This window comes from Odocoileus virginianus, chromosome 11 (genome assembly GCF_023699985.2).
Source record: "Odocoileus virginianus isolate 20LAN1187 ecotype Illinois chromosome 11, Ovbor_1.2, whole genome shotgun sequence".
NCBI lineage: Eukaryota > Metazoa > Chordata > Mammalia > Artiodactyla > Cervidae > Odocoileus > Odocoileus virginianus.
The window spans coordinates 1,886,076-1,898,751 of NC_069684.1; positions in this window are offsets into that span (position 1 = coordinate 1,886,076).

A 12,676-nucleotide genomic window follows, 5' to 3' on the forward strand; every position below is an offset into this window, starting at 1 on the left:
GGGTCTTTTCCAATGAGTTGTCGACTCTTCACATCAGGTGGCCAAAGTATTGGACCTTCAGCTTCAGCATGAGACATACTGGTAAGATCCAAATCCTTTTGGGTCTTTGAAGAACTCAACTTCTTGCCAGTTGCTCTTCTTGCCAGGAACCTCACCTATTCTAGACACTGGGCCTCGGGAGCTAGGGCTTCTGCACAGCAGCCTGGGTGGACTCCCAGGTCTTCACGTGCTCCGGTACAGACGAGGGAGCCTCTCGGTGAGGAGGGCTCCCCTCCCCCCAGGTCAGCTCCTCAACCAGGCACCGAGCGTCACCCCTTTCCGGGTGTCATGCCTGGGGTCATGGAGACTTCCTGGGGAAGGGGAGACTGAGGTGAGACGTGGGGTGCAAGCAGTGATTGGCTGGGCAAGGGATGGGAAGGAGGTTCCAGGTGCAGGGACCACCCACATGGGGTCAGGGGTTGCGGGAGGAGGGGCAGCAGTGCAGTGTAGACACAGCAGACGGTGAGGGGGCGGGTTCGCAAGACTTGCAAAGTGGACATGGCAGAGCCGTGCACAAATGCATTTTTAAAAATGAGGAATCAACATCCTGTGATAAAGAATCCAAAGAATGAATATGTCTGTATGTAACTGAATCACTTTGCTGTACACCTCAAGCTCACACAACATTGTGAATCAACTATACGCCCCCAAAATTTTAATTTTTTAAAAATCAAGAAAATAAAAATTGAGGTATCATCGACATATCAGTTTCAGGTGGACACGATGATTCACTATTTGTTTTGAAATGAGCACCACAGAAAGTCTAGTTAATATCTGTTGCATAATGTGCATTATACCCAAACACACAAATGCATTTTTATTTCATTTTTTGGTTAAAATGGGATCTTTATTCAATTTCAGTATTAGTACCAGTTCAATCGCTTAGCTGTGCCCAACTCTTTGCGACCCCATGGACTGCAGCACGCCAGGCCTCCCTGTCCATCACCAACTCCTGGAGCGTGCTCAAACTCATGTCCATCCAACCATCTCGTCCTCTGTTGACCCCTTCTCCTCCCGCCTTTAGTCTTTCCCAGCGTCAGGGTCTTTTCCAATGAGTCAGTTCTTCGCATCAGGTGGCCAAAGTATTGGAGTTTCAGCTTCAGCATCAGTCCTTCCAACGACTATTCAGGACTGATTTCCATTAGGATGGACAACATAGAAATGTTAGAAAAAGTTTTCGGAGACAACTCTGTTAGGAGACCCCGCTCACATGTAACTATGTACCCAGCTGAAGAGCGTGCTGCGTTTTTCTCATTTCTCATTCTCTTCCTAGTCAAGGCTTGGCACATAGGATGAGCTGCCAGGCATGCGTACAAACGCCTTTTTACCCTTCAGAAACAAGAGCATACACTGCCGCGAAAGGCGCAAATCACAACGGGGAGAGAGAAGGGGACCGTCTGCAGTTCGCAGGGTGAAACTCTGGCCCTGGGGCAGTCCTCGTGTCCACACCACGCTTCTGCAAGCTCGGACTGAGGCAGGCGCAGCCCCTGGTCTGGCCGCCCTGGCAGCCCCTCTCCCGGCACGCCAGGCCGCGCGCGAGCCCCTTGTTTTCCGTAACCGACCCCCAGCCCTTTTATAAACAAGTTATCTTGGTAACAAAGGATGCGGCGCGGGCAGGAAGGAAGGTCAGGGAGCGCCCGCAGTGCCGGGGGAAACACATCACGCCTGGCCGGCCTTTCCTGGGGAGACGGGTCTGGCCTCGGAGGGCCTCACGTGGGCCGACAGGGCGGGTCGGCAGCGCCTCGCGTTGCGCTGGCCCGGCGGGGAGGGAGGGGCCCGCGCCGTCCGCGAGGCGGGGTCGGGCTCCGACGGGAGGCCCCGAGTCGGGCTGCGCCTGCGGGTCTCGCCCCAAGACTCCGGCGGAGGAGGAGGCGACACGTTCGGTGGGGTTCATGGAATTCGATTTAAGTGAAAGCGATTCACTGTGCTGCCTTGCTGCGCCAGTGAACCTGAGACACGTATTTATTTCCAATTTATTTTTTTTTAGTGAACGTTTGTGTAGCGTCGCATGTTTCCTGTGCACAGCGTTGTCCTTCCATTGCTGTTGACGCTACGACACGCTCACCGCCAGAAGCTGAGCATCCGTCCATCTGCGCTGACCCCCTCCACCAGCCTCCCCGTCCCCCACCCCAGTGGAAGCCTTACGGTCGCCCGTACTGTTTTGTGTATCTACATGATCAACCTCCCTATTTACTCTTCTGTTAATATATGGACTGTTAATGGAGGAGCTGGCAGATCCTTTTCCAAGGTGCATCTCCTAAGGCCACGCTTTACAGATTTGAAAGATGGCTACTTTGCAATGAACACGCCTTTCCTCATATCTTGAAAACTCAGTGGAGCCCCAGGCTCTCTCTGGATGATTTGTGGGAAAACTCAGAAGAATTAGGAAGCATTTTATTTGGATGAGTGTGAGAAACTCTTGTTTACTTGAAGCAGTTAAAGACAAGACCGCTAGCAATTCTCTGGCGGTTCAGTGGTTAGGACTGCAGGCTTTCACCGCAGAGGGTGTGGGTTCAATCCCTGGTTGGGGAACTAAGATCCCACAAGCGGTGTGGCACTGCCAAAAAAAAAAAAAAAAAAGACAATTCTCCTCAAGAAACCATATAATAATATGTTTCTTAAGAATTATGGTATAGCCATCAATTTCTAATTTTCTTTAAAGGATCTAGGCAAAAATGACCAAAGACTTTGTTATGTTTCTTTGTGTGTGTAGGAAACTACAGATCGCATACACATCTCTCTGCCTGTATAACTGTATCATTATATATTTTGTTGTTCAGTCCCTAAGGCGTGTCCCACTCTTTGTGACCCTATGGACTGTAGCACACCAGGGTTCCCTGTCCTTCACCATCTCCTGGAGTTTGCTAAAACTCATGTCCATTGGAGCCGGTGATGCTATCCAGCCATCTCATCCTCGGTTACCCCTTCTCCTGCCTTCAGTCTTTCCCAGCATCAGGGTCTTTTTCCATTCGTTTATTTACCTATGCATAAAAATGATACAGTGCCAAGTCAGCTTAAAAGCTTAGAAAGAAGTGATTATTGCATACTGGTGAAAGGGGCACAGAAGCTTTACTTTGCACCCTGATTAAGGGACTTGCTACAGAACTTCCTTCCTCTTTGCAAATAAGGCACATAGCCAGGTTGTCCATAAGGCAGGAAGCAGGCAAATATACAGAATGGCATTAGGACTTTCTTCAATCTTTACAAAAGATTGTATCACACCGTCTGTTTCCCGCCTTTATCAACTCCCTGAGTTAGACAGCTGCTCTAAGAAGTGCCTGCTCCTCTGCCCCCACCCTCCTCCCACACCCCCGCCCCCCCCAACCCTGCTCCCGAAGCAGATCCGTGATCCTCAAAGGGCGTTTTTTTCTGAAGTTGCTGAGGTTGAGCTTACTGGGTGTCTCTTAGAAAGTGTGAGTAGTTACACAAAGCAGCACTCTGTCAAAGCTCCGAGATGGTCAGCCTCCAGGGGAAGCACCACAGGCTGGGGGAAATCAGGAAGGCTTCCTGGAGGAGGTGAGACTTGGGCTTGGCTTTTAAAGTAGGAGCTGGACGCAGACCAAGTGCAGAAGACGAGGAAAATGGTCATTCTGGACAGAGAAAAGCTCCCACTCCTACCTGAGCCCCACGGAGTGTAATAATGAACAAATGCTTCCAGAATGGTCCAGGAATCACAGATCCCCTCGGCATTTCATGAGCCTCATTTGTAAAACCAGGGTCTGGACTCCAGTCTCTGAGGTCCCCTGTGGCTCTGTGGTTAACTGGTTCAGAGGTAACCAGGCTCCCCTTCTCTGGTTGCCTTCAAGAACGAAGCATAAACCCATCTGGTGGAGTCTTTTCAGGCCAAGCCCATCACACACACCCCGCTTCTGAGTCGAGGATCTTTGTCACTCTTGCCTTTTCTGGCGTGAATCTTCCTGTCTCTTCTCCGGGGCTTTCATTCTCTATCTGCTGATTGAGACTAAAGTGATCACCGAGCTCCAGGCGAGAAGCGCAGGTGCTGAATCATCAATTCTCCCTGATCCATCCTCACACAGCCGGCTCCCCTGCAGCCTTCAGCCCAGATGAAGAGAGGAAGGGGGAGAGGATTCACTTCCCATGTCAGACATCGGAATGAGGACTGGCTTTCCTGCCTCGAGGGGCTCAGAGGGATCTGGGGTGATGGACTCCCCCCTGCTTGGGAAAATGGCAAGAGGCACCCCACTTAGGGATCAGGATGCTGTGCTGAGTTTCAGGACGTGCCGAGTGCTGAGGGCACAGAGGCTTCAGAAACGAGCTCCCACCTCTGCGTAGACCTGGGAGCTGTCGTTCAGTCGCTCAATCGTGTCCAACTCTTTGCGACCCCATGGACTGCAGCACGCCAGGCCTCCCTGTCTATCACCATTTCCTGGAGTTTACTCAAGCTCATGTCCATTGAGTTGGTGATGCCATCCAACCATCTCATCCTCTGTCGTCCCCTTCTCCTCTCACCTTCTAACTTTCCCAGCATGAGGGTCTTTTTTAATGAGTCAGCTCTTTACATCTGGTGGCCAAAGTATTGGAGCTTCAGCATCAGTCCTTCCAATGAATATTCAGGACTGATTTCCTTTAGCATGGATTGGTTGGATCTCCTTGCAGTCCAAGGAACTCTCAAGAGTCTTCAGCACCACAGTTCCCTTCTCTGACTGATTGATTCTGAAAGTTTCTTTTCTTTTTTTAAACACTTATTTATTTGGCTGTGCCAGGCCTCAGTTTTGGCACACGGGATGTTTAGTTGTAGCATGCAAATTCTTAGTTGAGGTTGTGGGATCTAGTTCCCTGACCAGGGATCAAACCTGGGCCCCCTGCCTTGGGATGACGGAATCTCAGCCACTGGACCACCAGGGAAGCTCCTGAAGTTTCTTAGGAATGAGAGTGACAAGTCGAACCCGAGGGCCCGTGGTTAGTAGGGTACCAGCATCTCCTGCAGGAGGCCTGCTTGGGGCTTGGCTCCCTGGCTCCAACGCCTCGTTCTCCTGCTCTGTGGGCATGTGTCTGCTTCCGTGAGTGTGTGTGCACACGCCGAGAGCCTCTGCTCTTCAGACCATCCTCGAGTGAATGGAACTGGTGTCAGACAGCTGAGATTTGCAGTGAGAATCTGGATCAAAAGATTTCCCCGTTAGCGATGGAGTTACTGTTGCAGCGGGTGCAATTATACGATTCCCCTTTGCCAATTCGCGTTGTGCTAAAAATAGCGACGGCCCAGGGCTGCCAGGTGGGAGGTTTGTGGTTTAGATTTAAATCCCTCTGACACAGTGGGAATCTCTCAGGGACGCTGCCTGCATCCTCTGCAGGTGAGGAGGAGAAAGCAGAGATGCAGGCATTTGCTGTGTCAGGCTGCATGAAGCTAGCCTGCCTGTGAGTTGACTGAAGGATGTTTCTGCCCTGACATAGTCTAGGTCCTTTGGAAAGTTTGCTGAGAAAATGCTTGAACTTCATCAGCAAAACGGTTGCTCTACAGACTTGCAATTGTGACTCTGGACTGGAGACCCTTGGAAAATGCAGAGGACTGTACATTCATCGGTGATGACGATTTTTCTGAGACTTGGTTTCGGTATTTCGAAGTGAACTTAGGAGCAAGGTATAGAGTAAACGGGGGCTTCCCTGATGGCCCAACGGGAATCCACCTGCAATGCAGGAGACACAGGAGATGCAGGTTCAGTTCCTGGGTCTGGAAGATCCCCTGGAGGAGGAAATGGCAACCCACTCCAGTATTCTTGCCTGGAGAATCCCAGGGACAGAGGAGCCTGGCCAGCTCCAGTCCACAGGCTCACAAAGAGTCAGACACGGCTGAGTGACTAAATACACAGTAAACAACCCCGGAAACATCTTGATACTTATCAGGAGATCTTGTGTCCCCATATACCCTTGGAACACGTATTTAATTGTGGAAACTGAGAAAAAAAAATCGCATTTACTGGGAATAAGTTTGAAAAATACAAAACTTATCTTGATCGTTCTAGCTGTTGCTATGGTTTTCAGTAATACATCATTAGCAGCCTGGCACCCCCATGACGTATGGAAGCCATGCATCATTCCAGTGCCGTAGCTTTGATGATATATTAATGTAATTCGTGGTTAAGGCGCCATTGGCCCCATGATGCATGACTCAAAACACTACCAACTGGTTAGACCACCACACAGGGACCTGTGTGTTCGGGACAGGAGAATATGGCAAATGGTTCTGGACCAAGACGCATGTGAACTGCTCGGTGGTCTGCGCTGTGGGTGAAGGGTGGGCGTGCGGCCGCTCTGACCGCGATGGAGCCTGTGTCCCGGGCCGAGTCGGCAGGAGGGGGTGAGGCACAGGCCTCCGCTGTGCCCGCCCTGGCCGTGACCGCACGTCATCCCTGCTGAGACGATAGCGGGCGTTACTCACCTGGAGCTAGAGGTCGGGGTTGAGAGGTGAGTGAGGTGACTGCCCGGAGTGATGGAGCTGTGGTGGGAGCGCTGTCTGCCCGGCTCTTGAGCCTGATGGGGGGGGGTTCCTTCCGATTTCGTGCCCCCCATTTCGAGGAAGGATGTTTTCCTCCCTGAAGAGGGAGAGTGGAGAGTGAGGTGTCTTCCCATCTTCCCCTCCACCTTCCTCGCCTCCGCCTTGTACGGTGTCGGGAGCAGGGATTTGAAGGCACAGACCTGGCGAGGCTCAGGCAGCGTGCTGGGCTCCTGGCGCGTCTCCTCAGGGTCCTGCCAAGTGCCTGCCCCCCGGCTGAGGGCGGGTGGCCCCGGGGGGCGGCTCAGCTGGGGGCCCGAAGCCCCACTTGGCTCCTTCGTAATGCTGACCGGCCTCCTCCCTGGGGTCTAGCGTCCACGCTGGCTCCCAGGACAAATGCATCTCACACATGGTAGCCAGCGTCATCAATGAAACATGCAAATCCCATCACGGAGCCATTCGACTTCGGTCCCTGCGAGGCTCCCTGCTGCACTTAGAGGAAAATCGAACTCATCCGTCCCTGGAGCCCTGACCCAGGTGGGGCTTCTTCCTGCTGCCTGAGGCTTTCACACACACGGACGACCTGGACCAGCGCTGGAGGGCTGCTTCTAAGGTCTCCCCTCGACGCAGCGCCTCAGAGGGGCCATCCCAGACCTCCTGGGCACTCCTTCTTATTTTCTTGGCTGCGCTGGGTGCTAACTGCAGCCTGTGGGCTGTTTCATCCCATCGTGTGGGCTCTTCATTGCGGGCAGCTGTCGTTTGTAGTTGTGGCTCCCAGACTCAGTTGCCCCGCAGCATGTGGGATCTTAGCTTCCTGCCCAGGGATTGAACCTGCGCCCCTGCCTTCGAAGTGTGGAGTCTTAACCACTGCACCACCAGGAAGCATTTAGGGGGCCTTCAACTCAAGGGAGGTTCTGACTGCCCCTTTATTAATAGCTTAAGTAATTAAGCCAATTTGTTGGGTATCTTCCGAGTGGTAATTGCTGAGAGTTTGACAGTGACTCAAATCAGAGACTGTGTCCCTTAAATTAACGTTCGTAGGAATTATACTTCAGTTTCCAAATTTAGTCCTAAATTGTTGTGTTTAATGTGTTGATCACTAGTGTTAGAAAATGTAGAGCGTTTGACTTTAATATCAAACAGTGCAGGGTTACAAAATTTTAGTATGCTTTAAAAAACTTAACCTGGCTTTAACTAACTGAATATTCAGTTCAGTTCAGTTCAGTTCAGTCGCTCAGTCGTGTCTGACTCTTTGTGACCCCCTGAATCGCAGCACACCAGGCCTCCCTGTCCATTACCAACTCCCGGAGTTTACTCAAACTCATGCCCATCGAGTCAGTGATGCCATCCAGCAATCTCATTCTCTGTCGTCCCCTTCTCCTCCTGCCCCCAGTCCCTCCCAGCATCAGGGTCTTTTCCAATGAGTCAGCTCTTCGCATCTGGTGGCCAAAGTACTGGAGTTTCAGCTTCAACATCAGTCTTTCCAATGAACACCCAGGACTGATCTTTAGGATGGACTGGTTGGATCTGTAGTTCAGTCCCATTGCTCAGTCATGTCTGACTCTTTGCGACCCCATGGACTGCAGCATGCCAGACTTCCCTGTCCATCACCAACTCCTGGAGCTTACTATATTAATATACACAATTAGAATTCACATGAGCAAATTAAATTGATAAGTATTATTTGTGTTTGTTGAGAGGCCTATTTAGGACTTGGGAGATTGGGGTAGGGAAGACATTTCCTGGTGCCTGAGGAGATAAAGCCTTAACTCGTCAAAAATAGAAATAACAGCACAAAAAATAGCAAAAGAATTGTATTTCATGGTCAGTTGCTACATTAACTGTATAATGAAAATGCCAAGATAGTTTTTATTTAATTTTAATTTTATTTTAGTGTATAGTCAATTTCCAATGTGGTGTTAGTTTCAAGTGTATAGCCAAGTGATTCAGTTATGTATTCACATATATCTGCTCTTTTTCAGATTCTCTTCCCAAATAGGCTATTTATCACAGAATACTGAGCAGAGCCCCGATGCTGTGCAGTAGGCCCCTGGGGGGATCTGTTCTATATGTAGTGTGTGTATGCTGCTCCCAAGCCCCTAATTCATCCCTCCCCGGCACCTTTCCCCTTCGGTAACCGTAAGTTTCTTTTCTATGTCTGTGAGTCTGTTTCTGTTTTGTAAATAAGTTCATTACTATATCACCATTTTAGATTCCATATACAAGCGATAGCATCTGGCATTTGTCTTCCTTCTTCTGACTCACTGGTAGGATCACCTCTGGGTTCACCCACGTAGCCGCAGATGGCATCATTTCATCCTTTTGTTCAGCTGAGGAGTAAAGGACGAAGGCACCCTGAAGGACAGAAGGGCCAGGAGGCTTTATGGAGGTGATGGAGTCTGAGCTCTGTCTTCCAAGGCTGAAGAGGCGTCATCAGCCCATTCAAGAGGTTATTAGTTAATCTGCTATTATTTTATATGCTTGTATCTTCTCTCTCATCAGGCTAGCTGAATATGAAATGGCTTCTGCCTTCAAGATACTTTCAGTCTCATAAGGACAGTAATTGAAAAGATGGAGGCTTCCCAGGGCCTGGGATCACTGAGCTGCAGGACCAGGGGGCTGTTGTGGAGCTGGTGTGCCGGAAGGGCACCCTCCCGAGTGCCAGGAGAAGCCCAGGTGTGGATGGCCGAGGGGCTTCCAGGCTTTCTTCCTGCAGCTGGCGTTGTTGTCGTTCAGTCACTCAGTCGTGTCCAGCTCTTTACGACCCCCTGGACGGCAGCACGCCAGGCTTCCCTGTCCTTCATCATCTCTGGGAGCTCGCTCAAACTCACGTCCATTGAATCAGTGATGCCATCCAGCCATCTCATCCTCTGCCCCTCTCTTCTCCTCTTGCCTTCAATGAGCCAATAGGGAATCATTTAAACACCATGAGCACACATGTTCTTCTGTGCTCTCCCCACCTCCACCCATCATGAGAAGCACATCCATTATCTTTTGAGGAAAATAACACTATTGAATCCAGGGCTGCCTGGTCCCATGTTTTCAGGTGAGTGATGGTGCAGGAGTGATGGAGGCAGGACAGGGAGGATGGAGGCAGAACGACAACAGAGGGACTGGGAGGGGGAGTCGAGACAGCGCAGGGGGCGAATCAGGACTCGCAGACCGTTTTAATCCCCTGAAACAGGAGCAAGATGCATTCTCTGGATTCAGAAGACCCATATACGATGGCATGTTCCTCAGTCGTAAGAAAGAATGAAATAACGCCATTTGCAGCAACGCGGACAGACCTAGAGATGATCATACTAAGTGAAGCCAGTCAAACAGGGAAAGACCAACACCGTGTGATATCACTTCATGTGGAATCTAAAAATGTGATACAAGTGAACATCTTTACAAAACAGCAGCAGACTCTCAACAGAAAGCAAACTTATGGTTCCCAAGGGAGAAGGGAGGAGGGATACGCTTGGAATTACCAGATAAAAGAAGAGATGCATTGTAACAGCTCTTCCTTTTGGGCCAGCATGTCATCACTCCTCACGGGCTGCTATGCTTTTTCCAGCTATTATTAGTCACATACGACCAGAACCCACGGGGCTGCCACCGGAGAGGACTTGGTTCAGTGTCGTTCAGTCACAGGAGCAGCTGCGTGGAACACGACAGTGATATGTTTCTTCTGGGTCTTTTCTGTGCCCTTATTTGTGCACCTGCCTTTGAGCTTGTGGAGACCAGAAAGTCTAACAGTGAAACATGAAGCCTGCAGGCTCTGGGGTCCCCAGGAGCCCTGGCCTTGGCAGCTGGCCACGGTCAGGGCGCTGCCACAGAGCCCGGCTGCCCCGGGGTCACGGCCGCCTGTCGGGCTCAGGACTGACGGATGCCTGCTCGCTCTTCCCTTTGATCGTGCTGCACTGGGCCTCTCGTAGATCGTCACCCTCTCCTGCAGCCGTGTCGGCGGCTCTGAGTCTGTGATGGGTGCGGCGGGGACATGCTGTCTCCGCCTGCTGGACCGGCCCCTGGCAGGGCCCAAATCCCCCAAGATTTACGGCTGGCTGGAGGGGCTGGTGGCAGTGAAGGTGCAGGGTGAGTGGAAGGTGTGCCGGCCCTGATCGCGGTGGATCAGCGTGGTGAGCGGTGTGTCCTGAGCTCCTGGCCACGAGGGTGGCCTGAACACAGAAGGAGAGAACTGGGGGCGTTTTCCAGGGGTCTGTGAAGTCACCCTGCTTACTTTCCTCGTATGCAGAGTACGTCATGAGAAAGGCTGGGCTGGATGAAGCACAAGCTGGAATCAAGATTGCCGGGAGAAATATCAATAACCTCAGATATGCAGATGATACCACCCTTATGGCAGAAAGTGAAGAAGAACTAACAAGCCTCTTGATGAAAGTGAAAGAGGAGAGTGAAAAAGTTGGCTTAAAACTCAACATTCAGAAAACTAAGATCATGGCATCTGGTCCCATCACTTCATGGCAAATAGAGATGGGGAAACAAAGGAAACAGTGACAGACTTTATTTTGGGGGGCTCCAAAATCACTGCAGATGGTGACTGCAGCCATGAAATTAAAAGACGCTTGCTCCTTGGAAGAAAAGTTATGACCAACCTAGACAGCATATTAAAAAGCAAAGACATAACTCTGCCAACAAAGGTCTATCTAGTTCAAGGCTATGGTTTTTCCAATAGTCATGTAAGGATGTGACAGTTGGGACTATAAAGAAAGCTGAGCGCTGAAGAATTGATGCTCTTGAACTGCCATGTTGGAGAAGACTCTTGAGAGTCCCTTGGACTGCAAGGAGATCCAACCAGTCCATCCTAAAGGAGATCAGTCCTGAATATTCATTGGAAGAACTGATGCTGAAGCTGAAACTCCAATACTTTGGCCACCTGATGTGAAGAACTGACTCATTGGAAAAGACCCTGATGCTGGGAAAGATTGGAGGCAGGAGGAGAAGGGGACGACAGGATGAGATGGTTGGATGGCATCACCGACTCGATGGACATGAGTTTGAGTAAGCTCCAGGAGTTGGTGATGGACAGGGATGGAGGCCTGGTGTGCTGCAATTCATGGGGTCGCAAAGAGTCAGACATGACTGAGCGACTGAACTGAACTGAACTGTGAAGTTTCCCTGCAGTCACATTTCTGGGGTGGCTATATGGCTGTGTTTACACCAGTGAGAAATTCACCTCGAGAGAGAAATAATGACTGTTCTTTCATGAATTTTCCTGTACGCATAGCGTGCTTCTGCTAGTATATCTGCTTCTGCTAGTAAGCTAATTTCCTAGAAACAGACTTATTCAAGGAGTCTATGCATTTTAACTTTGTGTAGATGTCAATAAATTGAGCTCTCAGAGGTCTGCACCAATTTCCATTCTTACCCAGGGCAACTGGAGTGTCAGTTTCTTGACACCCAGTCACCCCTGGGAATCTAAATGCTTCATCTTAGCTAATCTGATCAGTCAAAGGGTGTATCCTTGTTTTTATTTGTATCTTAAAATTAGAAATGAAGTGGGACATCTTTGTAACATGTATGTTTAGCCATTCTCTGTTTAACATCTGTGAGTTTAGAGTCTGTTCTTTATACTGTCATCAAGATACGAATGGTTGGATTATTTCCTACTCTGTTCCCCTTGAGAGTTCATTTAATCCTGGTCACGTCATACGGTGCGTGTAGATTTATCATCCATCACATCCCAGGATGTTAGAGCTAGAGAAGCTCTTGAGATGATGCCAGGGTGCGTTTTCCCTTCCAGGTGAACAAACTGAGGTCCAGGGAAGCAGACTCAACTGTCCGAGATCGGAGACTGGGTCGGAACCAGAACTTGCGCTGTCCAGGCTGTACCCTGGGTCGTTTATTCTGCTGTTGATGACAACGGGCGGCCTCTCTTGGACTTTAAGCTCTCGTTTTAATCTATGAACATCCCAAAGTGTTTCTTTTGACTATAACCTCGACCCAGTGAGCCAGCTTGTCCATCCGCGTTTTGGGTTCTGGCGTATTTGATCACGTCCGTGGCCCTACAGGCTGGATGCCTCTGAGAACAGCAGCGAGGCTCCCGCGTGTCAGGGGCCATGGCTCAGGGACACAGCTCCTGGTGCTCACTCAACGCCAACGCAGGACCAATCAAGTGAGAGGCATCAACAATCTCACCCTGTCTTTACATGGGTTGTTTAATATAATAAAATAGCTACAGGACAA